Below are 27,500 nucleotides of genomic sequence, written 5' to 3'. Positions count from 1 at the left end.
AAAGGCACACAAGCCCAGCAGTCTCACTGAGTTCTCTACCGCTCTCTCCACCCTCACCTCACTGGTAACAGAAGTCACGGCCTATTAAGTGTCATCATCAGCTCAGCTTTTCACCCACTCCCTTCATGGTGAAGCACAAATGAGATAGTAAAATGTGGATCATTGTTGATCTCTGAGAAGAGAGTGCCTCAAGAATCACAGAGCGCAGTCTCACGCAGGTCGCTCATCATTATCTGATTACAAGCCCCATTTAAAACAGCCTCCCTAATCCTCCAGATTAGTGCGAGAAGCACGACTGCCAATGAGGCCTGAAAAAGGAGGTAAACCACAAGAGCCTCGGATCCGCACTCCTCACTGCGGGTTGGTGGAAAAGCATTTCCGCAGCGGCTGCGATGGATAGCCCTGCGATAGCCTGCAGGCTGCCAAAGGTATTGCCAGATAAAAGTTGGCAGAAAAAGAGCTCCTTCAAAGAATACGTCCACAGCTCTGCATTCTCCACTCACCAAGTAGCCTTCTCCAGTTGGGAGGAAACAAGGCAGACAGACAGAAACTTCTGAGAGGGACGTTCAGAAGTGGAACCCAACCTTACATTTGATCAAAGGCACTCTGGCTCAGAAGCCTGTAAGGCCCGGGGTGCGCTCCTTACCCCCGTTTTTTCCCTCTTGCACTCTTTCTTTTTCAGGGTTTTGTCATCTGTCTGCATGGAGACTGGAGGGGGTGGGGCGCTACCCAAAGCTGCCAAAAAATGATTTCAGCGACTTTTCATCTTTTTCACTCTGGGCCAAAACTGTCACTTTTGTCCCAATTTAGTTTTTTTCCATAACAGTCTGGCACTCTTGTTGCTGGGCCTCGCAGTACTTCAACTCAGGCCAAACAGGGTATGTCAAAAGAGCACAGCCAATCAATAGCTGTCTGCGGTTCTTTTAAAGGCAAAGAATGAAATCTATTTGCCATTTTAGGTGACTGAAACTTAATCAAATAAAACGACAATTACAATAACTCATAGCAAGAGGTATGGACTGATTTTTAATCGAATGTTTTCTAAGTTGCTTTTGGATAAAAGATAAATGGATAAATACTGCTAAATACTATAAACTATGTACTGTCTTCATGTGTTGTGCAACATTCTGTTGGTCAGTGTCTGAGGAGAAGAAGGGATTTGTAACCATATAAAAGAGTCTGTTCTTTGACGTGCATTCGAAATGACAGAATCCACAATGGTCTTTTATTTGATATCATTCCTTGTAAGAAAACATCAACTGAGGTATCTGCTACAGCCCAGAATGGCCACTCACCCGCCCTCTGGAAGCTGAAGAGGATCTTACATCAGTACTCACAGCTCAATCAGCATTACCACTTATACAGAAGCACTCACAAGAGCTTTCCTTTCTATTGAGGAGACCTCAAGTAATGGCCTCTGTTCTGTGCATTGCATTATACTTCAAAACAATACTCAGCACCTAACAGATAATTTCCTCAAGAGCAGTGTTAGATTATAGAAAGACGGAGTTGTTGTGAGCATACACATTGGTGGCATATGGACTGCTGTGTGCTTTTATGATGATTAAATGCCCCCTCAATAGTTTCCCCAAACTGAATAGTTAGAAAATCTCCCCTATTACACCCTAAAAACAGTTAATCTTTGTTATATACCACTGCAAGTGCACATGGTTTCAGGGGAAACTGATCACAGAAAACTTGTCTCATTAAAAAAAAAATGAATTCGACTTCATCTCAAAATATTCTTCATCACAAAATATAAAGTGGCGTTTCCTTTAAAAACTGACTAGACTGCACACTGAACAATGACAAGGCATTTTAGTGTTAAGGTGTTGAATAATAATAAGGCATTTAGTGTTAAGGTGTTGAATAATGACACGGCATTTAGTGTTAAGGTGTTGAATAATGACAAGGCATTTAGTATTAAGGTGTTGAATAATGACATGGCATTTAGTGTTAAGGTGTTGAATAATGACAAGGCATTTAGTGTTAAGGTGTTGAATAATGACAAGGCATTTAGTGTTAAGGCGTTGAATAATAATAAGGCTTTTAGTGTTAAGGTGTTGAATAATAATAAGGCTTTTAGTGTTAAGGCGTTGAATAATAATAAGGCATTTAGTGTTAAGGTGTTGAATAATGCAATGCTACAGAGGTTTTGTCTCTTTTCCAAAATGTCTCTGCTGTCTGATGCCTTGTTATTTCCCTCATGGCAGAGTGGTCTACTCTACCCTCTACTACTGAAATATCCTGCTTTACAAAAGCATCTCTTCTTGGGTGTCATCCTACGGTAGCGCACCACATTAACAGAAGAAAAAAATGTGACTCCTTATCTCGTAATTATGACTACTATCTTGTCATTATGAGAAAATATCTCATATAATTATGAGATCAGGATCCAAGATCCAAGCTAAAGCTAGCAAGCTGTTATGTTTTTTGTCAATGGGAAAACTGATGATTGCTTTCGCCCACTTTAAGGACCTCTCTGGTTTAACTGCAGAGGGGAGATGATACAAGTACCTGAAGTCAGGAAAACAACCTCCTGTCTGTGGCAAGATAGCGACCACATTATGGTTCAAAGGAAGACAAAATGTGATTGTTGCGATTTTTTTAATTTAACGATTTATAATTTTTTGGTGAAGCACTGTTTCTCCTGTAGTCTTAGAGAAGCCTCGCCTGGTAACATCATTAGACCCCATTCATAGTTACTCCTATGAAATGGGATTTTAAAGACAACTTGACTTTCAATACGTAACCGGATGAAATTGGGCTGAATACATATATAGCACCTATCCTGTTATTATCCCAGCTGATACAGCAACACACGTTCTGTCTGTGCTTTAAGGTTTCTCTTTGTGTTGCTCTGCCCTGATTGGTCAGCTCCTGTTGAACATGATGCATCCACTCACTATGATCTGCCCTGATTGGTCAGCTCCTGTTGAACATGATGCATCCACTCACTATGCTCTGCCCTGATTGGTCAGCTCCTGTTGAACGTGATGCATCCACTCACTATGCTCTGCCCTGATTGGTCAGCTTCTGTTGAACATGATGCATCCACTCACTATGATCTGCCCTGATTGGTCAGCTCCTGTTGAACATGATGCATCCACTCACTATGCTCTGCCCTGATTGGTCAGCTCCTGTTGAACGTGATGCATCCACTCACTATGTGGTAGGGCTGGTTTGTCCTGTCATGTTATCTTTAAATCCTCTTCCTAAAGTGTTGCGTCAGAACCTCTTCATCCTCAAGGGGCAGCCTCAGAATCATAGATGTTCCTCTTTTGTATTTGCGTGCTTTGCAGCTCGCACTCATTCTGAGGCTCTTCTGGGGTTCAGTTCTTGTCACGTTGCCACAGGACTAATGACTTGATAGAGAAAGATTATGGAAATAGGCAGCATAACACACGATGACCGTTTGAGGGATAATGAAGCGGCAAGCTCACTTTTTATCCCCTCCGTTTGGTGACTTCATCAGATAGGCTGGCAAACGGCGTTCAGTCAAAACAAGATTGCAGTCTGACTGTAGAGGCACAAGCCTTCTGTTCATCATGGCAAACATCCAAATCTCCCATTTCATTTGAGTTGCCGTAGAGCTTTTTAACACAGAAAACCCCTCCCCAAGACATCCCATAGCCCAAAAAAACAAAAATAGATTAACGTGCCTGCTTAGAAATGATAATCTCAGTTAGAGTGGGGAGATTTTCAGTAAAAATGTTGTGATGGCCTTTAATACCAGCCCTTTAAATAGCAAGAAGAACATTAGTTTCAAAAGCATGCATGTGCCGTAAATAAAAGGCTAACTCTTTTATAAGCCATCTCTGGCTCCAGGTCAAAGGCTGGGTGAGTCAAGTTGACCAGATGTGATGTTTTAGCCCAATCCTTACTTCCTTAGTTTATCATCAGTTTCTCCCATATACATAGGGCAATGTGGCTTTTAGATGCTTTATTTGTAAACTAGACTATCAAATCTCACCTGAAAAAGCTTACCTTCTAAAATTGAAAGGTTTTCTCAGAAGCCAAGGACAGCACCTACCAAAAATGTTCGCAGTCTTGATTGGATGTCAAGATAGAGGTTTTTTTGCTGAATCTGTGAGTGCGCTGAGCATATGACGCAGTTCAGTGAGAGACAGAATCAAAGAACATTCTAATTTGGTCAAAATCAATATCCATTCTGATCAGAGGATTTGACCCTCTCTCGGACTATCGAGTCTAATTGGCAAGAGCATCTGTGTGCAGATAAAGCTGCTAAATGCCAAAGAAAACCACCCCTTTATCGATCGTGTCAGCGGGGGGTCTGCTTTCAGAGCGTCTTTTTTTGTGTTTGTGTCACCTTTAAAGACTCAATATTTTGCCTGTGAATAAAGCGTGTGGAATACGTTTGCGTGGGATTGTGGCAAGGTGTGAAGGTGCGAAGCCCACACTGCCAGGAACTGCAGTCAGTGTGTGTGCGCAGAGCCAAAATGGCCCTTTGACAAGGATCACGCGGTGCTTCTCAGCGATCTCCCGTGGTCCTGGATTGGTACCACCAAAGGCACTTCAGACTGTGCAGTTGCACTCATTGTGGTAAATGGTTAATCCCAACTCCATTTTTAGTTGTTTGTTTAATCTGATTTTGATAGCTGCAGAGAAAGAATGTTTGCACTCTCCCTTTCTGTCTGTATGTGAGCACACTGTGTGTTCGTGTGTGTGTGTGTGTGTGTGTGTGTGTGTGTGTTTGTCTTTGTGTGTGTGTGTGTGTGTTTGTCTTTGTGTGTGTGTGTGTGTGTGTGTGTGTGTGTGTGTGTGTGTGTGTGTGTGTGTGTGTGTGTGTGTGTGTGCGGGCGCATGCTCATGTCTGAGTCATTTCTATTTTATAGGACACCTTGCCCATTGCTCCGTTTCTCTTGTCTCCAGAAGAACCAAATACCCTCCAGTAATTTCCTGTAGAGTTAGCTAGTAAAGCACCAGATTGTCCTGCTCAATTGAGCTGAGTTGAGGGATAAATCCACCGTTGTTTCATTGGTATTCCCAGCTCATACAGTAGGAGCCGGATACTCCTGTTTGTTATCATTTGTGCCAGGAAAAAAGCTGGTCTGGAATTACATCTGCTAAAGAAGTCATGAGCTACATGTTCTAAATGAATGAGCATTTTGAACGAGGATTATGAAATGACTTGAAATATGCTGTACGTATATAAATAAATAATCGGCTTGTCGAGGAGCATGAATGAGAAATGGATTGCATGTATCCTTGTCTCTCTCGGGCTAATTGTAGTAAATTCAATTTTCAGTCGCTGAATTCATTTCACATCTTGGCTGACTGGCTGAGCTGAGCTTTTTCAGTGCAGATCTCAACGTATTGATCAACATCCAAGGATGCATAGAAACATGTTCATCCCAAGGGGAAATGGTTCAAATCTTACGGTCTGGTTTCATGTAATGGATTGGATTAGCAGTACATCTGCAGAACATGCTCATAGTTAGAGAACCAGATCTCAATCATAGTTGGAGGCTGTGAAACGCATAGCTCCCAGCTGGTACAAACTCAGACGACGATGTAGGTAATCATTACTACTGCTGTGACAGTCTCCTGTTCCTGTGTGTCCAATGCCCTTCTGGAAGAATAGTGTGATAACCAATAGCAACAAACAGAGAGATGGAACAGATAAGAGCCTCATGTTAGCATCGCCCAGCCTGTGTGTGTGTGTGTGTGTGTGTGTGTGCGTGTGTGCTGTGTGCGCGTGTGTGTGTGTGTGTGTGTATTATGGTGGCACATTCTTGTTCTGCTGCTGGTTTTATCTATCTCCCCTCCACACAAACACACACACACATAGACCTGAAAGAAGCAAAGGTAATGAGATTAGTCTGGAACATGTCTACACATTCTGATCCGTATCGAGACGACCGCCCCTTCCCTGAGGAATCGGTCAGCAGCACGTGGCCCATTGACCATTCACCAGTACCCTGGCATTAATGCATTGACCATTGACCAGTACCCTGGCCTTAATGCATTTACCATTAACCAGTACCCTGGCCTTAATGCATTGATCTTAATGTAATTGTTTAGGGATGTGTCTCACGTGTGCGCTCCGTACTCTCAAAGCTTTGCTTCCCATTGCCGCATGGCTGTGCATGCTAACTACTGGCTTTTGATGATGTTCACATACATACAGAGTTCATCAAGGAGGGTCCAGGCCACAGCCAGATATGCTGTATCACTCTATTCCCTTTTCTGTGATGATAGATTGGCCTGTTTTACCAGTGTGTGTCCTGCCTAATTCGCTTTGACACCAATTTAATAAGAGGATAGACTATTTTTGTTTGTAGACAAGAGCAGTCCTTTGACATGCATGAAGCTGGCAGGTGTTTAAATGGATTCAGGAGTGCCTTGATGAGGGCTGAACAGATCCATCTTAAGTAGATAGGGTGAACTGACATCTGCCTAATCCCCATAGACAGAGCTCTCGTTATTTTCAGTGGTTTTCTCCCTTTCTACAGTGACTGAGCACTGCACAGAAGGCTTTTGATGATCAATGTCTCTTTTCAGACGCCAGAAGACATGATGCAGCTGAGTGGAGACAATAGAGGTCAATCTATTACACACAGCGAGTCAAAAAAAAAAACGTCTATATTATTTTACCAGGACAGCTGGTCGTTACCTCAGATTTGTCACTCCAGTAAAACAAGCAAAGAACATGCTCATAGTTTGAGAACAGGATCTTAATCATAGTTGGAGGCTGGACTTCAAAATAGCTTCTGTGTGTCTGTGACAGGGGTGGCTATTAGAGGGTAATAATTTAAAGTGGCTTTTCCTCCCTTTGAGCTGCTATTGTAAATATCCACATTCAGAGACTTCACCTTGTGTCAGCGTGTTAAAAGGCTGTAGCGCCAAATCACAGTCCACTGGCTTACGCCACTGAGGTCTAATTGTTTCGACAGGCCTCTGGGTTGGCTCAGTCCTATGTCATCTGCCAAAACAGTCTATTCAGTGCATGGAACAACAGACCTCTGCCTAGTGCAATCATCTACTCTTGAACAGGCGTCCGCCGGAATCGCCCTTAGCACGACTTGTTGCGCCATTAAAAAGTGCTGTGATCGTATCCATTTTGACAGCTAACGACCGGCACTTAGCTCCAGCCCACACGAGGAGTAATCCACTCATGCAGAACACTGCACTGTGTTAAAGAGGGAGGGCTCTGGCCACTGATTCAAGACCAGCTCTCTCTCTCTTTTTCTCCTTGGTACATTTAGAGTTTTGTTTATTGGTCGGTTTTCATGTATTTTGACCTGGTGAATTTCATTTTTCATGTATTGATAGGTTTCTGTGTATTTGATATATTTTTGCAAAGGCCGAATGAATGAATGAGCTGCATCAGTTCTTGTCTGTCAGAAATGACTTGTAAACAAAATTCAGTTTGATCCTCCTAGTAACTATGTACTAAATAAACCACTCTATGGTCTCTTGGCTCTGTTAGGGATTGTCTTAATATTCTCTGCAGACTACAATAACATCTTTGATTATTTCTTATTAGACACTCCCAGACTTGATTAATTTACTCTCTGAAATTACCTAATTTAATATTACCAGCCTCACTCCAATGAATAAATTGGCTTTTAGAAATGCGTTTTCTTTTTTTTTGCACAGACATTACATGCTGTTTGATCACAGAGGTAATTCATTACTTTCCCCTCATTTCTCCGGAAATTACTTTAAAACTCAGATTAATGTCAGATTATGCACTGTGGTTTTTGATGTCTTATTCAGTAATTTGCTTATCTCCTCACACAGACGTGTGTTCGGAGAAATGATAAGACAAGCACTTATACTATTTAGGCAGAAGTCAATAACTATAGTTAAATAGTTAAATAACTATTACATGTTAGACAGGCAGGAGGGAATGTGCTAAATTACTATTACATGTTAGACAGGCAGCAGGGAATGTGCTAAATAACTATTACATGTTAGATAGGCAACAGGGAATGTGCTAAATTACTATTACATGTTAGACAGGCAGCAGGGAATGTGCTAAATAACTATTACATGTTAGACAGGCAGCAGGGAATCTGCTAAATTACTATTACTATTACATGTCTAAAGTGTTTGAGAGAATTCTTATAAATGAAATTGGAAATGTATGTTCTGACTGCTGACAATCAGTTTGGGTTTAAAAGAAAACATGGTACTGATCTCTGTATCTATGCTCTGAAGGAGATTGTCTCTAGGTACACAAGTCTTAATTCATCTGTATTTTTATGCTTCATTGATGCTTCCAAAGCTTTCGATCGAATTTGTCATGAAACAATGTTTATGAAGCTGCTAGCGAGAGGGGTCCCTAAACCTCTTGTGAGGATTTTGGTGTTCTGGTATGCCAATCAAACTTTTCATGTTAAATGGGACAATGTTGTATCAGCTCCTTTCTATGTTGGTAACGGAGTTCGACAAGGAGGAATTTTATCTCCCTTTTTGTTTAATGTTTATATGGACGAATTATCAAGCCAGCTGAATAAGACAAATACAGGCTGTCTTGTAGGTGAATCTATTGTCAATCATCTGATGTACGCAGATGATTTGGTGTTACTCAGCCCATATAGTGCTGGGCTGCAACAGATGCTGAGGGTGTGCTCTCAGTATGGCATAGATCATGATATAAAATATAACGCAAAGAAAAGCCACATAATGATAGTCAGAAGTAATCAGGACAGGAAATTAACCTTCCCTACCTTTTATTTATCTGGCAGTCCCCTTGGTGTTTGTGAGGAAATAAAATATCTGGGCCATGTCATTTCTGATGATTGGGCAGATGACAACGATATATATCAACAGCGCTGTAAAATATATTCTCAGGCCAATATGTTATTAAGGAAGTTTTCTATGTGCTCAGACTCAGTTAAATGTTCCCTGTTTAGAACCTACATAACACCATTGTACACTGCTCAGTTGTGGTCTAAGTACAGGAAAAGGAGTATACAGAGACTGAAAGTAGCTTACAATGATGCTTTTAGATTGCTGCTTCATGTGCCTAGGTGGCATAGTGCTAGTCAGTTGTTTGTGTCTAAGCACGTACCAACCTGTGAGGCGCTCTTGAGACAATTGATGTATGGTTTCATGTGTCGACTGGACAAATCTGAGAACTGTATAGTAGAGGCTCTGGTCAACCCTCTAAAGAGCTGCTATCGATTTACTTCGACATTAAGACGACAGTGGCACAAAAGTCTTCATACTTTTTAATGAACTGCATTATGTATGTTGTATCTTCTTGTTTTTCTCTCTTTTTTATAGTTGTATGTCTGTTATTTTATATGGAACTTGGCGTATGAAATAAAGATTTATATATATATATATATATATATGTTAGATAGGCAGCAGGTATTGTGCTAAATTACTATTACATGTTAGATAGGCAGCAGAGAATGTGCTAAATCACTATTACATGTTAGACAGGCAGCAGGGAATGTGCTAAATTACTAGTACATGTTAGACAGGCAGGGAAGCAGCAGGGAATGGGGACTAGTGGTTATGAGAGATGAGTGATGACATCATGACTGATGATTCGATGACTGACTGCCCTTTCTTCTGAATGAAGTCAGTTTGTGTTCTACATTGACAAAGCAGTCAGACAATCCCTAACAGAGCCAAGAGCCCATACAGTGGTTAATTTACATAGTTACTTGGAGGATCAAAATGAAGTTATTTCTGACAGACAAGAAATGGTGCAGCTCATTCATTCATTCATCTGAATGAAGTCAGTTTGTGTTCTGCATTGACAAAGCAGTCAGGGACTATCCGAGATCACAGTATAGCCTTTAATATTGTACCTGGCCAGGAACAGTCACGAGATGGTGATACACTATAAAGGCATTTTACTTATACACAGGGAAATATGTTAAATTCCTTGTGCTGTTGGTTGGGGACTTCCCACAGTGGTCAATCCTCTCACTGTCACATGCAAGTGCTCATACCCACCAACTTAACCTAACCAATATAACAACTGCCCAGCCATAGACCCTGAACAGGATACAACAACAACGCACAACTGGCTGTAAAATAAAACCCATCCCTATCACTAAAAGTTTGGTATTGCTTGTAGTTGGGTTGTTTGATGTTTTATGTGTCTGTTAGTGTGTGTGTGTGTGTGTGTGTGTGTGTGTGTGTGTGTGTGTGAGTGTGAGAGAGAGAGAGGGAGAGAGAATGTTTGAGAGGAGATGCTGATGGAGCCTGCTGAGGTGAGATTGTTCTGTGCACTGTGTTGTTTCTGAAATACCCACCTTTGACAAGGGAACAGCAGGGTGCGTAGAAGCTGTGCTCACACATCCACCCCACTGAAAGCTGAGAAGAAAACCGTGTTGTCTGTCTCACACAAACACATATGCTGAGAGGCCAGCCTTTGGATACATCAGTGTCGAGCTGGCGGCTTCACAGAGTTGGCTACTGCAATGCCTTAAATTCAGCAGCAAAAACATCTTAAGGAACTGTCCCTACACATATGTTAGTAACAGAAAAAGGCGTGGTAAAACCCAAGAGTTGAGGCTCATTTGTTGTGGATTGTGGCGTGTGTGGGGAACGGGGGGGGAGCGTGGGAGCACTTCAGCGCGAGCTTTTCATGCGGTTTAGTCCTGACCTTGAGATGAAAGTGAACGGGAGGTTTACAAACACAGCAATAAAGCTCCGAGGCTCCATCTGTCTCCAACCCTCTCGTGGGCCAGGGCTCATTGTGATTAAATGCTGCGGCTCACAAAGACAGACGCTTTTGTTTCCTTGGCATTTTTTCAAAACAAAAGATTGACCCCCCTCTCCTCTCATCTTAATGGCCATTTGTATCATTTATTCGCATCCTCACTCGTTCCTCTGAAGCGGTGCTGATGTGATTTCGCTTTCATGTTGTTGTGCAGCATGATAGAGCTGTGATTTTCCTTTTTTTTTTTTAATCATTTTCCTCCTCCCTTCTCCTGCTCCTGTCATACAGTATGCAGTCTGTCTGAAGCCCTCAGCGGGTTGGATGAGAGGCAGATGCATTTCCCCCGCATCCTCTCTCTGATGTGTGGATGATGATCTGTTATGTAAGCAGCAGCTCTCATGTAAGCCATTCTATTGCCGCTGATAAAAAAATAAAAAAAACACAGAAGAAATGAAAAGGAAAGATGGGAGTCTCTCCCGTGGTCCACCGTGTTCCCTGTCAATGCGCATTGTACCCTCATTCTGTCAGGGCGCCTTTGTCTCTCAAAGCATTAATCAGCAACCGTTTCTGTCGGAGGAAACAAGAGTGCGGTGAATGCCTTGCGTTCATCCAGTTTCACACAGGACAGTGATCCCATTCTTGGTGCGAAATGGAATGAATTCCTCATCTGCTGATAACTCAGAAGCACAGTGTGTCCTCCGAGAGCAATTGGATGTACACTGGCAAAAAACAAAAAAATAGTTCTACCCGAGTAACATAGAGGCTTTGTTGTTCTTTGTAGTGGACATGTTAATTGAAAACCTCACAAATCAGCTATTGTTGAATGTGCTATTAGCTTGGACAGTCCTGTAGTCTGCTCTGGTGGAAGAAGAATAAACATCTTTTCTCCGCCTCTTAATTCTAGACAGACAGGTTTTTTTTTTTTTCTTTGATTCTGTTGGGGTTTGTTCACCAGCAACAGGTCCCTACGTCAGGGGCGGAGCCAAAATCAGGTGTCCAGGAAGTCAGGAGCACCAATCATGGGTCTTCCACCCAGACCACAGCACAGAATTACACAAGGCAAACTGAAGGTGGCCTGAGCACAGTTCAACCGGCAGATTCATATCAGGAAAATGTCAAAGCTAATCGACAGACTAATGAGTGTTCCATTTCAGTCATAAATGTTACTGCATTAATGTGTTGAGAGGAAAAGTAGAATATGTGTGAGTAAGATGTGTTTAGTATCATGATTAGAGCATATCCAGTTATTGAGTAAAACATCAGGTAAACCTGTTATTGGTATGTATTGTAAAATAGGTTATCATTATAATCATTGTATTATCTTTTCAAAAAGAGAGAGAATGTGAATGTTAGAGGTAGTAAATGTAAAATGGTAAAGTTACAACTTTCATTGAGATTATGTCTACTGTAACCAGAATCCTTAAACCTAAATTGCAACCCTTTAGTTATATACATAGAAAACTATTTAGCTCTTTACAAAGCCCATAGAAAGGCCCTTCATGCAGCTTACCAGATCACTATAAGAATCAGCGTAGAACCTTCAGGGGTAGTTGAGTGGGGATGAGTGCAGAACCTTTTTTCAAGGGTCTTAAGGCACATGTTGTGAATGACCATGTGAGACTGGTATGTGTTTGAGAGCGGTTGTGGTACATTCCTGACCTGAGTCAGCTGGGGTCATGGTATGTTTCTCTGTAGAGCTGAAGAAACAGGGTGACCTTCTCACATTCAGCATCTTAACTGTGTATATGAAGTGTGAACAGGCAGTTGAACCACTCGTGTGTGTGTGTGTGTGTGTGTGTGTGTGCGCGCGCGCGCGTGCGTCTGTGAGTGTGCGTGTGTTTTGAGTTAATTTGTTTGTTCATTGGTCAATCGGTTCATTAGTTGTTATAAATTTGCTAATATCATACACACACACTGGAGAAAAGCTTATATCACAGCAAATGGGTCATTGTGAATAGTACCATACTGGCCAGTGCTACATCGCGTTTATATTTAAAATGTTGCGCTCAGGCTCACTCTGTGAACTTGACATTTAGATGAGGTTGTAGTTCGTTAGCTCTCCTCATCTCTCGCTTCTGTGGGGCAGCCTGTGCTTGTATGTTGCCGGGTTTGCTTTTTCGCATGGTGTGGGTAGGAGGAGCCGGTTTCCTGTGATTGTCTGGCTCTCCTCTCTCTCCCTCATTTCTGTGAAGTTGCATATTAAAGCCTGGGCTTGTACGGAGCGCTGCGGAGGGTAGGCTACTGCTGTGAGAAAAGCTCCGACACACAACTCTCCGACTACTACGGTCTTATCTCGCCATTTCCTTACTTCGTTTTGGCTTTGTTTTCCAAGATGACAGAGGAAAAGAATGTGCGACATTTAAAGCTGGTAGGTAGCCTAATCCCAACCGTTCCCACAGCAGGCTATATTTTGTGTGTTTGTGTGTCGGTGACTGTGGGTCTTTTTGTTAAGAGTTAGTTAAGTGTCCATACCATGTAACCATGCACTAGTGGTGGATGTCAAATCAATTAATTATTTGTCACCGTGATTTCAGCTATAATGGACGATACGCTCGAGAACTGAGAATTTTAATTTACATCTTAACACTTGGTCCTAAACAGACTATCTGTTGAAACTAAGCTATCCTAATGGTAAAGCTCCCAACTTTTAATAAATGTGTTAGTGTTTGTGAATGCTTACAGCAGCCGTGACTGAACCTAGGTGATTCAAAGCTGGATATACTAGACATTGGCGCTATGGCAGTCTCGCTTTGGTGTCTCATGCTGGACTGTAGTTACAGCAATCGACTTAGGTAGATTTTTCAGTGCTATTGAACATTCGAGCGACGATCCATTTGACTGATGCAACCCATTAACTTATTCATTAAAAAATGTTATTAAATAGGTGTTATTGTCTAGATGAATGTGTGCATTATGGCCACGTGACAATGGAATGTGCTCTTGTTTTGTCTTTTGAGATGTCATTCGTTGAAATCGTAGGTAGCTAAGCCTATTGCATTTTACCGATATGCAGTCAGATTCGGACGAATGGTTCACTCTAGCTAATTATTAGCCTACACTTTATTTCATTCTCCCCTCCATGTGTCCGTTGATGCCACAACATATTTGCATTCCCATTGCGCACGAAACCCGAAATATCTTAACGCCTGCCATGCAGTTCTACCGAGAAATTAAAAAGTTTCTGTGTTGTGACCTCTTTGGTGTTTTTACTGTCAGTCAAACCACGGCGGAAAAACACAAGAAAGCAAGTGTTTAGATAATCTGTCAAATGTTTTAAAGGTTGTTCCAGTTCCACACTGATCTTTTACAGTGTCGCCCACATCCTGACTGGGTGTGTTTAGAGTTGATTCGAGGATTTAGGGTGTTCCTCTAGTTTATTCCAACATTTTGAAATGGTCTAGGCAAGCCAAGTTCACTAACATCTACATCACTATTGCCATTACCTTCCAATTGGTCCCTCTTCCACTGCCTATACAGTTGATGTAGACTACCCTGTGCAGCAGGCACGATGAAGCATGAACTGCATCTTCATATAGGACACTGTAATACATTGAGTTATTAAATATACCAAATTTAGTCATTTTATATGTTGATAAATAGTAGGATTTCTGATCCCCCAGTCATTTTGTTTTAGTATAGGCTACCATGTGTCATAATATAACATACCACTGGTATTGGTTATAAACATGTATCCATTATGTATAACCTTGCTTGTAGCTTCAATCTTTTAAGTGCTATAGGATGTTTTTTGTAAGTAAACTGTGTAGTATCTTGTGCCCTTGTGTAGTATTGTATTTAAGGCTGTGTGTGTGTGTGTGTGTATATATATATATATATATATATCTCACTCAAAGTCGATTGTCATTGGCTGGAGCTGGCAGGTTCTGTGTTTCCTGTGTCATATTGCCCATAAACTCCCTGAGCAGAATCCAAACACACCCGACAGTGCAACAACACAGGCCAGTCTCTGAGCTGAAATGCATGCCTCTCAGCTTGGTTAAACATCAACTCGACCAGACACTTAATCAGAATAATAGACCAATCAGCTACTACTTTAGAAATTAGACAGTTGGTATTTTTTTCCATCCATAATGGGTTTTTTTGTTTTTTTTGGCAATACCTGTAAACCCCTCACGGGTGAATGTCAATCAGGTGGCTCTCATTGTGCGAGGTGAATTGCTTTGTGTTGTGGCAAGTGTGGTGGCATAGAACAGAGTTCTCCCTCAGAGAGTGTGACCCAGAGTGCAGTGCATTATGCTCCTCCCAGAAAGATAACACACTATAACAAAAGCGATGCCTGGGAAGATGGCTTTAGTGAATTCCTGCAGCCATTTTCACAGAATTGCCTAATACAGTTTGCTACATTAGCAGCTAGAGTTTTAGAAATGACCACAGCATCTAGGATGAATATCATGACCAGTAAACTCATGACAAATAGAAATAAATCTGTTTTGGAGATGCAGTGTTTATTTCAAGGCGTATTCTATTAGTTGTGTGCAATCATGTGTCTAGGAATGTTGGGATCTGATTGTTTTTCAGTGGCATTACTGCAAAACAATCATTCTTAAATTATTTCAGTATGTAAGGTCCCAAAACTATTTGCTTGTCAAGAATGCAGATTCATTTTCATTTCATTAATAATTGAATGGAGGGATATCTAAGAAGATTGCAGTTGCCTGCAGATGACATCAGCTGTCCATTTAAGCTCCATCCTCTTTAATAATCATAATATATGCATGTTTATGGCTGGAAGAGGAATTAAACTATGCTTTAGTCAGCGATGATGTAATAGGCCTTGTTCAGACCACCAGTATTAACAGCCAAATTATTTTCAGTAGAAATTTAGAGTTTAAATAGGTCCGGATGAAACCTTCTCCCTTTGTCCCCGCACTGTAACAAGCTATTGATTTGACCACTGAGCTACAGCAGCCACAGCCCTCAAAGAGTCAACATAAATCTCACATTCCACATTTTAAGCTCCCAACTAGCTCACAGAAATGGTTAGAGTATTGATTGGATGCTTCGCAATTCCATCCCACAATCCCGTCCATTCATCCACCAGCTGTGTCTAATAGGTGGTATTTAGATGTGAAAATGCATTTAACAGTGCGATGAGACTCCACATGAGGGAAATGATATGATAGCTCTGTGCTAATGGAGACTCCTACCTGATCTGTATTCTTGAGGGGACTGTTCAAAACCATATTTTTGTGTAGAGGAGCAAGGTAAAAATCATACAGTACCTAATGAATGAGTTGGAGTTCGTAATGAATTGAGCTTGAGCTCTCGACAGTGGACTGGACAAACAAGCTCAATGACGCAACCTGGAGTGGGAGCTTCGAGTCGAGGCCCCATATTACCCCGTATTACCCCTCTGCTTTTTTGTTTGTTTGTCACGATGGCTCACCATCAGCAGCTTGTCACTGTGCCACGGTGACAACAGCTTAGTCTGCACCTATGGCGTCAGCTGTCAGCTGCAGCAGTCAAGCTATTTCACAGTTCTATTTATGTCTGTCCACATACTTGGCATATCCGATGGCACTGTTCTGAATCGTCCCAATGTCCCACGAAAAAAAATCATCCATGGGAAGGGACTGGAGACTAGCTATAGCCACAACAATCATCCGTGGGAAGGGACAGGAGACTAGCTATAGCCACAACAATCCCACAAGCAGACAACGCTCTCCAGAGCATGTGCCGTGAGACTTCACCTCGAGCCTAGCCTGTTAAATCAAGGCTGCCCTTGGAGAAGCCTAGGTCGTGCATGAAACATGGGGATGAAGCAGAGGTGTTTTCAGGGGCTCCATAATCTAGCCGTGAACTTGAGGGGACCATGTCACAGTACTTTCCCTGAGTCCCAAGTGTCCTAATACATCCTCGAGAAGCATTTTCACACTTCGCCCGCCCCTGCCCCCCGTCTCCCACCCCCCTCTCCCCAGTGCCTCGCCTTAGCCCCAGCGTGGTACCCTGCTCTGAGTGGACGTGACACACTGCAGTAGACACTCGCACTCTCAATCTCTTGCTTGTTTGCGCTCTGTCTATTAATTTCAAAGCCAAATGAGGGGGGGGGGGGGGGGGGGAGCAGATGGCTTAATTGGATTTTCTGCTTCCCTTGATTTACATTGAAATGCTCCCTGGGCCAAGGGAGAGAGTGCAGCGAGCAGGCCAGTGACTACAGACACCGATCCTGCACACAGACACTTGACTCTCACTCTCCCCAAAGTGCCGCCGCTGCCGCTGCTGTGCCCAAGGGGATGTTGGGGGAGAGGGTATTAGAGAGGGGGTGCATCCACCAGCCCCTGAAAACTCCAGCTGCACTGCGTTCCTTTTAGCTGCACACACCAACCGAGCAGGAAGTGGCCCCGGGGCACCTTGACTCGGCAAAACTCTAAGCCCGGTTACCCATGGTGCTCTCTGTTATTCCAAGTCCACTCTTTAAATAGTAGTCTGGGGAAAAAATCAACTATTCATGTTTCCCCATGCTGCGTGTTAAACACATCCAGCGAGCTGAACACAGACACAGTACATTTTCTTAACCCTGTGTGCTGAACGGCCATGAACCTCTGAAACAGAGCTCGTGCGATAGCTCCCAGGCAGCAGGAAGCCGAGAGGGCCCAGACCTGCTTCCACCTCTGGAACTAATTGGCCTCTCTGCTCTGCTCTGCTCTGCGCTGCGCTGCTTTAGAGGCGGAGGCCGGCGGGGTCAGGAGTTTCCAGCAGCAGCTGAGGCCGAGGCTCCCTCCCTCCCTCCCTCCCGCGGTGGCAGTTTCAGGGCCAGCTGTTGTGTGTTCCTGCGGGGTCCACATGTGCTTCCCATGATCTCACCTGGCACTGGGGCTCATCAATGCCGTCAACACGCACACAAGACAACACACACACACACGCACACACACACACACACACACACCCCTGACCTCAGACCTCTCCGAAGGGAGGAACAGAGAGAGAAAGAGAGAGTGATGGAGAAAGTTGAGAGGAAACAGAGGAAGGGGTGGAACATGGAAGGGCCCTTCTAGAACAAGCACACAAACATACACACAGGTTCCGTGCAGAGAGACAGAGACACTACCTTCAGTGTAGCGCACGCAAGCGTAGAGCTCAACACTCAAACACAAATCTGCCAGCAGCAAGCCCGGTGGACTGGAAAGCAAAGGTGGAACATGCTTTAAGGATGCTTGTGAACAAGAACGCAAACCTCCACGGTCACACACACACACACACACACACACACACACACACACAGTCTTCAGACTGTAAACAGTTCCGTTGCTCAAAGCCCCAGTGCAAGCCAGAGCACTTACGCTTGTGGACTCTGCCTGACTGACTGACTGTGCGCCCCACTGCCAGCAGAAGTCTTTTTAGCATTAGTCTCCATGCCTCTGACAGAACTCACACTTTAATGAGGTGCGACCCAAGAGTATTGTGTGAGCTAAGTCATCAGTAAATGTCACCGTTTACCTCCAGAGTTTAGCGCAGACTAAACACTTATGATATTAAGCTTAGACAAGCATAACATGGCTTGAAACATTCTTGTTGGCCTAACCTCCCTGCTACCTCATGAATATTTACTTTTGAACGGAGCAGAGGGATGAGAACTGCAGCCATCTCAGGGAAAGTTTCACCCGTCCATAAAGATCAAGGTCCAGTATCCAGAGGGAGGTGCGGTTCAAGGAACAGATGTGTTGTTTTGAAGGAGGCTAGTGGCTGGCCAGAGGAGACTTGCTAAATTGGGGGAAAAATTTAAATGTAATGGTTTTAAAGAAAAAATCTAAACCTTTGTTTGACTAATGGTAGGTTGGAACAGGGCAGGTGATCGTCAGAAAGCTGCAGAATATGGAATGGTTAGGTTGCTACAGCATTGGATGCACATTTAGTGTTACTACTTGTAAACAGAACTGTAGAATTGATCACAACAGAGCACACAAGGTATTCCATACGTTTTTGGTGTACTTGGCACAAGGTACACACAACACTCGGAGCAGGTCGGTTTCATATCCAATACCATTTCATGGTCTGTGAACTGATGCCTGTCTCTCAGATATTAAACAGAGTATACTAACAACCTTATTATGGGTCGCACATCATGCTCGTCTTGTTATCGAGTACAGATGATATTTGAAAAGGTTTGTTCTCATCCACTTAAAAGGCAGAGACGGTTTCTTACCAGTTTCAGACAGTACCGTGGCATTCACTCAAGTGTTTAGTCTCAAATCTCTCCGAGCGTCTCTTTTTATATCTTAAAGCGCTCTTCAAAATGAAAGGAGCCCATTTGCATGCGTGAGTCTAGAGAGAGGCATGAAAGTGATCTCATCAGTGCGATTCTTAAGATGCCCCTCATTGAGAGAGTAATCAGGCTCACCTCCCAAGCTCCATCTCATCAGTGCTCACCCCCGCTTTGGGTTTTTCCCAAAATCCTCCAGGATTACACACAACCCAACCTGTGTACACCGCTGGATGAAAATAGAATGGAATGTAAGCAAGAGAATCACTGCAACTGTTTAACCCCACACAGAACATATCAGGGCAGGAGGACCTTACCCCAACATCCCCCCCCCCACACACACACACACACACCCTTCTCCATCTCTCCATCTGGCCTCACTCAGAACTGAACATGAACCGTGTGACCTTTGTCAGTTTTGTTAACGGCCTGTACAAACTAACACCTGGGGAAGTGTGATGTGTTTAGTTTGGGTGCCAGTAAATATTTTTCCCCGGTTTTGACAGTTGGATCAACTCTGATGCTTCGTGTTTGTTTTTGTCATTGACTGGCCTCGAGAAACCCCTGAGAGAATGTCACAAATGTGTTTGTTTTCGGTTCCTGCGTGATAAGAATGACATCACATCAGGAGCCCTTAGCCGTGTTACAGATATTAAGTACAATAGGCAAATACAAATGTGCATCTTATCCTAGATTACCCACGACACAAAATACAAAATGCAGTGATAATATGATTATATTGGAAAACAAACGGGCAAATATCAAAGGCCACTCAACAAGATGTGGGAAGGGACCCCCAAGTGGAAGAATGAATGCTTGACATTTCAATGCGCAGAATAGGACCAGGAAAAATCAGTGGCTGCCAAGGAAAACAATGGTGTCCCCCCCCCCACCCCCATCCCTGTGGAGGAAATGCCAAACATTACAGCTGTGTATAAATAGAATCTTCTGACTTTCAGGATCGCAGTTACAAGACAGGAACCACGTCTCAAGGGTCAATGGAAATGTTTCCGTCTCGTTCTCCCACCATTTGTATAGATTGATAACCTTGCCAAACTCTAAAACTGCTCTTAACGTATCTACATTAGGCTTGTTGGGAGGTAAATGTTGCCTGCGGCGATAGTTGATATTGAAGTGAAGCGCTTCAGTCCTACTTCTGGTGATTCCATATGCAAATACATACGTACATACAGTAAATCTAGCCAAGTCATTGTGGGTTGTATCATTCCAGATAAAGGACAGTGGCAAAGTAGTCTCTCGTGGTTTTAAATATTACATCAAGAATGCATACCCTTTTCACAATGTTCAAAGACAAATGTAGAATGTCTCATAAGAGAACTTCACCTTAGAGAATTCTAAGGAAGGGATTTTGTAGGAATGGAGATCATCATCATCATCATTCATCTGCACTACCCATCAGCCATCTCTTCCTGCTTGGCTGTGATCCAGTCAGTAGTCATCCTGTAATAGCATCATTTTGAAGTTTGAGTCGGCTGCCAAGGTCACTTCAAGGACGTGTTGGAGTTTCAACATGCTAATGAACGAGTGGTTAGATCAGGTGGTGAGCTTTTTAAAAAGTTTTAGTTTTTAACAGCATTTCAAGTTTAATATGCAAATAAATGGGACAGAGACGTGGACAGATGCAGATCATTACACAGGGATTTCAGCATTTATGCCTAATGTAAAAGAGAGGGGAGAAAACCTATTCAGTATCTGTTTCCTGTGAGTAAAAGTCCTGTTTCCGCCAGTATTTTTCCCCCTTGTCTTTCTTTAGTCAAAGGGTTTAAGTCATGTTTTCCACGGCACGTAAACAATTGACAATTCCTTTAAAAAGGTTCACAGTAGGGGGATTTCTCTGAAACCAGTATTTGGTGACCGCTTTTTAATATGCCAACAAGAAAACCTTTAGGAAGTAGCCATCACCTTTCCAAAAGGCCTCAAGAGTAACTCCAGCGTACAGAGAGAAACACTATAGAGACCCAGCATCCTAGACATTGAAATGTAGTGTGCATTTGATGAACGGGCCTCTCATGCTATTTTTTCCATTGTGTCAGGTAGTGAGTTTCTTGTAACTCGGAGATCAGGAGACACCTGACCAAGCTAATGAAGGGAATTGCTGTGTAGTTCTGACCTATTTAGTGAAGGGTGAAAATGCATTCTGTGTGAGGGTTGTTATGAGAGAGTTTACTGTGTTTGCTAGTGGGAAGTTCAGGGTACAACAAGGAACCTAGGGGCTCACATTATGTATTCCACAAACACACTGATGTACGTGGAGAATCTCAGTTGTTAGATTGCTTGCAGCCGAACCCTGACCATCAGATTTGCATGACCATAGCTAATGCAGTTTGTGAACAGAGTATTTGTACAAAAACCCATCAGGCTGCCACTTACACTGCGGATTAGGATGCTTTTTCATAAGGTCGGCACAAAATTAGCATATTTATAGGAATGCTGGCATAAAGGTAGGCATTAGTTGCATATTTTCTGTCAACACATTTTTTTTTTTCTGGAAACATGGAAATGAAACAAGACTGGAAATGGTTTTGTTGGTTCTGGAGAAAGATAAACTGGCATTAAGATTAGAACATTTCCTCTTCTTATGCATATCTGTATGCTTATGTTGATCAACTAGCTCTGCATGACAAGAAGGATTTACAGTAATATACTAAAATGAACCTCCATAATCTTGAAGGTTGCTTCCACACCTCTCTCAATTTAAGCACTTATTAAAAAAAAAAAAAAAAAGACATTAATTTCTCAGCATTCTGGCCAATTGCTCAAGTGGTAGGACTACTTGAAGGGTAATATGGCAAATATGCATTACCTCAGTAGGTCTGTATCACCATCCACCCATCTCTTGGTGAAATTAGATTTGTTTGAGTATGTCAGAGAGGTTGGCTTGATTGGAAACTTGTCAATCTTTCCTGTGTGGATATAGGACTGGATAAGATAATGGGAATTCATATAAGTACATGAAGATTGGGGAGCTACTACTCCTGTTTTATGATATATTATTTAGTATATAGTATCTTTTAGTTGAACCTTCCTCTGTGGACTTGTTTGCTACTACCACCTCATCTATTCCACTACTCTATAACTGACACGGTTACGATGGGGGGGGGGGGGGTGTTCTCTCTGTAGTGACTGCAGCCATTTGAAAAGCCTTTCTAGGCTCATGTTTTGGCGAGAGGCTAGTCTCGTTTCCATTCTTTGAGCCTTCCTCTAGAAAGAGCCCTGGTAAGAACCGTTGCCTGGGTCAGTCGTCCGCGCTGGGGACGCCCGGCCAGTGGGGTGACACTTAGCAGCTCTCGCTTTTCCCCCGGCTCACGTCGCCTCTTTAAGCCACGCTAAATATCTTATAAGCTTTTGCGCTGCGTTTTTATCCCGGTTTTTGTTCTCACCAGAGCAAATGCACATAAATAATGAAGGAGCTGAGGGGAGAGGGGAGAGCACGGCAGAGGCATGTTGTGCGAAGGCTTGATAAGACACTGCTCGGGCTAAGAGCATTAGAGGAATGACAAGACGTTTGAGGGTATTAACGTTATTGTGTTCAGCACACCACTGCTTCTGGTTTGCCTACATCTGGTGTACTGTAGGTGCATAATTAAATTGACGAGGGGGGGGGGGGAAGCGTCCCCCTTTGAGGTGCAAACCTTGGCCCCGCTGACTATGCTGCTGTCCCCCGATTTGAAAGCAACACAAGGAAATCAAAACCCCTCAGTAAAAAAGCTGAGGAGGGAACACCAACCCCTGTGGCCTTGTGCCGCTCTTTCCTCTTCCTCCCTACAGAATACTCTTCTTCATCTGTTTCTTTTTTCAGTTTTTTTGTGATTTCTGAGCTCATCAGCACGACTATCCAACCATGCATTGTCATTCAGGATGCTTGGCTTGAATCAAGTCACAGCTGTCTGGCTGCACCGGGAGCTCTTTTCTAGTGATGGTTAGAAGTCTGGCTGCATCGGGAACCTTTTCTAGTGACGGTTAGAAAGCTGCGCAGTCTCTCCAAAATGCGAAGGACTGGACACTTCCAGTCTCCCATCTTGTTAGCCCCTTCAACTCATTAAGTGTCATAGGCTCCTTGACCTCAACATCAGCCTGAAGCCAGGCAGGTTCGTGAAGCGTATGTGCTCAGGGGAGATGGGAACAGAGAGGAACACCACAGCCAGGCCCTGGTGCCCTGCTGCCCCTTTAACGGCTCAGAATGTCCATATGGAACCCAGCCCAGATGCACCGCTGTTTACGTTCTATGAATAGAAATCGCATGTTTGATTAAAGCAAGCACCACGTCGGTCAAAGGAAGGGAAGTGGAAACGGCTGAATGGCCGCCAGTGAGCCCCCCGTGTGTTTCAATATTTTCTCTGACAACACTGAGTGGACACTTGGCCCCCGCAGTGGAAAACTCAAAATACAACATGACCCGTTTTTAATTTGCTACCTGATCTGAGCTGTGTGCCATTATGCAGTTTTTGGACTGGGACTCATTTAGGGAGGCAGTTTCTGGGGCATTACTCAGTTTTGCCATTTCTGTTGCCATGGCTTGTTTACGTTTTCACCGCGCCAGAGAAAAATGGGATCATATTTGCAGTGGATTTAAAGCCTCCCTGGAACTGCGATAACCAGCCAAGAGTACTTACTGTTACACGTCTGTGTTCCTTTGACTCTTTCATCCTCTCTCTCTCTCTCTTTCTCTCTCTATTTCCCTTTATCTACTGTTCTTTCTTTATAAAGACTAAAGCCTTCACAAAAAAAGAATAAGTTTTGCTACTCCTCAACAGTACTAGTGTTGCACGGTGTACCGGTACTAGAAAAGTACCGCGGTACCCTTACGTTACAAACGATACGATTTTGCATATTTTTGGTACCGGTACTTCATTAAAAAAGCACGCAATCAGAGCGCACTCACTGTTCCGCTCCCTGTCAGGCTGCCGGCACGCATTGACTGTAAGGGGCGGGGCTGCCCAGCTCTCACACATGCAAATACTTCGGGTACGAAGCAGACACTGAAGGAAAACCCATCGACACACACACAGAACCTTCAAATCCACTCAGGCAAAGGGAGGGAACACGTCGAATATGGCTAAGCACCTATCAGACAGACACCCCGAACTTTTCAGAAAGTTCAAAGAACGACAGGTTAGCAAATGTGATTATAAACATGAACACCCAAGCTCACCCATATACAGCCTAACACGAGTAGCCTTAGCCTAGTTTAGCTAGGGTGACCAGACGTCCTCTTTTACCCGGACACATTTAGGTCTCGAAAAAGAGGACGTCTGCTTTGTCTTGTGTTGCAATTGCTTGATGTTTGACTGTGTTAGGAAAGTTGTTGACTTGCTAGTTTGTCATAAACAAAGTAAGCAAATTTAACAGGTTTCGCTAAATGTAGCCGCTAGCAAGACATCTCGTTAGCGATGTTAGCAAGCTTGTTATAACAGGCTTGGACATTGATGCTAGTACTACGTTTTTTTCACCCCTGATGCTAGTATTAAGTGCTCTTTGTAATGTTATTGTGATAGCCATGTTGGCTAGGTTGCCAACGACTTTCCTAACACAGTCAAACATCAAGCAAGTGGCTTCATCTGGCAAAAGAACTGTCCAGAAAATGAGACAATGCACATTATCGTCATGACTATTATCATTTTTTTGTTAGAACATCAGTTGCTAACAAGACCATCACAAAATACATTTCAGTTCATTTATAGAGTTAGTGTTTCTGTTAGCGTGTAAATAGTTTGTAAAGTGTGTAAATAGTTCAGTTGTAATAAGTGCATAAACAATTGCAATAGTTGCAAGTTGCAACAAGTGTGAATATTCATAATTCAAAATAATTCTACCAGACAGACAGGCTGTCTCATTGTTCACCATAGTGTAATGGCATGTGTGTATTGGTGCAAAGGTATGTGGTGGCATGTTTTTCATTGTTGTTTTTCAATAAAGGGGAGAAATTGCCCTTTAATTATGTGTCTATCTTTAATCTACCCAACCCACATAGCTTTAGGTTTTTTTCCACCTCAAACACACTGTAAAATTATGTAATTCATACTTATGGAAATAACTATGTAGTCATATAGTCAGATACAGACAATAGGTCTATAATCAATGCTATGATGTCACCATGTAGTTTTCATTAATATCTTGCTGTGGGCTAATACTAATATGAATGCCATTTGTTAAGTGTTCAAAAAGCTGGGCAGGAACAAGCTGGTAAAAAAGGGAACCTTACAGATGTTTTGTTTATTACTATCATAGATAAATATACCAGTATCGTATCGTATTTGTGGTATCGTATCGTAAGTATCAGGTATCGTGATATTTTGGCAAGTATAGTATCGAAGTCATAATTTTGGTATCGTGACAACCCTAAACAGTACACAGAGTCTGCTGATGATGTGATGGCAGCCGATTGGGCGAGGCATTCTCCCAGGAGGCTGTTTGGTGGGAGAAAGTTGTCTGAAAAGGTTCTTAGTCACAGTGAGAACCACACCATCTTTGAACCGCCTCCATGAAGCTGTCAGCGAGATCAGCCTGAGCGCTCTCTACCACTATCACAATATTCCCAGTCCTCAGAGAGCCCAAGTCAGCGGGCTATTCAAACCGTTTTAACCTATTAGTGTTGTTTCACCCGGCGAGGTCTGCGTCTGACACAGCCACTCGCTTCAAAATGCTTATTTAATTAGCAATCCATTTCTGTTCCAGTGGAATAATCCAGTAATTTGTAATTAGTGCCCATAACCTTTTGTTCTCATCTAAACATGTGGGGAATGCGTCTTGCATACCAAGAGCTCCACTGCCGTCCTGACCCAGTCGTGACCTCGCATCTGTCTTTTGTTAACGCTAATCAATGTGAAGAATGAGCGCTCCGCTTGTCCCAGAAACCTTGAGTGCCTCTTAGCGTCACATGTGTTTACTGTCCCAGAGAGCCCAGATACAAAAGATACAGCTAAACGGCCCAGACACATGCACACACACCTCCCCTGACGGAAGAAAAAACGTTGATGAATATCTCCGCTTAAATGCGGAAAGCATGTCAGATTATTTGTTTAAGGTCAGTAGGTGGCAGGGACTGGAGATGATGAGCGATGGCGGCCTGAGTTAGCTGCTAAACCGTTAGTCCCAGTGTGACGCTATCCTGCAGCCCTCAGACAAACACACCTGCTCACACCTCCAGCTCAGCTACACCCCCCCCCCCCCCCCCCAACTCCACCCCACCCCACCACCTCGAGACAGGCCTGGTAAACATGCCCCACAGGCAAGCTAGAGCCCTGGCAGAGAAGTCCGTGATTCACTGTCACTCATAGCGTCCAGGCGGATTTATTCTCCTGAGCCACCGTTATTCTCACACCACAGACAGATGCAGCCTCCGTAAATCCCTCCCTCTCTCTCTGTGGGACTCGGTTCCATTCGACTGGCCCAGTTTCACTCGGTTCCTTTTTGTGTCCGATAATTAGGTGCTCATCCAGCAGCACCCTTCTTCCTCCAGTGGGGTGTGTTACATCGGGAGCCCGAGGGGTTGTTTGAGCTGAATTCGGGGGCGATAGGTTGTGGAGGCACGGATGTTTGGCAGCCACCCCGCTGCCAGACCCAGCTTTCGCTCGAAAGCCTGCTTAAGCTCCAACTCTGGTGAACGTGAGCTAGTTACAGTGCACACACGCACAAAGCTCTCTGCTTTTCCTCTCCGAGCCCACACAGCCCACCCCGCCATCCACTCCAGGGTGTCTCCACTCTTCTCCACCCACCCTTTACAGTTCAGGCAGCGGCTGCCTATGTGATCCCTGACAGAAACCTTCCCAGCCAGCTGCACGCTGACAGCACACGGATGACTCAATCGCAGGGGCGGGGCGGTGCCGGGCGTGGACCATGACCCACTGGTCCTGACCCACTGGTCCTGACCCACTGGTCCTCCCGTCTCCCGGGCCGACCACTAATAACCCTCCACCTTTGCTCCCCTGACAGCTCCATGCTTTCTCGAACCCTCCCTCAACTTCCTGACAGCCACCCAGAGAATATCCCAAGTCATTAAATATCCACTGTATAGGTAAAAAGGCTTTTAACAGCCATCTGTGTCAAGGCATATATGTAGTTGGAAGTGTGTGTATGTAATGTGTGTCGGCCTGGGAGTTCAGCTGATATAACATGCAAGTGTGTCAAAGTAGCCGCCCATATCTCACTTCTTTGAAAGGCTGTGAATTCATTGGTATGGACTGTCCTGAGGACTCCAACAAGTACAACAGATTGCTGTTACTTTAGCATCAACTATTTATGCATGTGTGTGTGGGGATAGCTGAAGGTTTAAAAATACGCTGTCTAAGTGGATTTGTGTCCACCTCCTGAAAGCATGCGTGACACTGCCCGTTTAGATCCAGGGGTCACGTCTCGTACCGCAGGACTTGGACTTCTCCGTGGTGTGGTGGTGGTGGTGACTGCCTTCCCTGGCCCCCTCCAGTGATTATGGTCTCATTATTGTACCACAATAATTCAAGGAAGAGCTGTCTGACCAGTCACTTTTACAGGCAAATTGTACCAATTGTTTGGACAAGGCTAATTGTCATTGTTCCAGGCGTGCCACGTTTGGCGGTGACGCACGGTCCTGTGTGGGGCTCTACGGTGGCGTAGTGAGCATGGCAT

General features: G+C 43.6%; 1 protein-coding gene across 5 annotated transcripts in view; it reads left to right on the top strand.

Moving 5' to 3' along the window:
* mid2 (midline 2) overlaps positions 1-27,500 on the top strand; it is a 106,130-nt gene that overhangs the window by 29,840 nt on the left and 48,790 nt on the right. For 2 of the 5 annotated variants that reach the window (XM_031557876.2, XM_031557875.2), the window contains exon 1: positions 12,627-13,022. The exons of 2 other annotated variants lie outside the window; for them this stretch is intronic. The gene's annotated coding sequence lies outside the window, so the exon portion shown is untranslated. Of the gene's footprint in view, positions 1-12,623; positions 13,023-27,500 lie in introns of those variants that run through there. One more of the 5 variants, XM_031557882.2, reaches the window with a different exon arrangement.

This window comes from Clupea harengus, chromosome 20 (genome assembly GCF_900700415.2).
Source record: "Clupea harengus chromosome 20, Ch_v2.0.2, whole genome shotgun sequence".
Classification (NCBI taxonomy): Eukaryota; Metazoa; Chordata; class Actinopteri; order Clupeiformes; family Clupeidae; genus Clupea; species Clupea harengus.
This window is presented reverse-complemented; position numbering and strand designations above follow the sequence as displayed.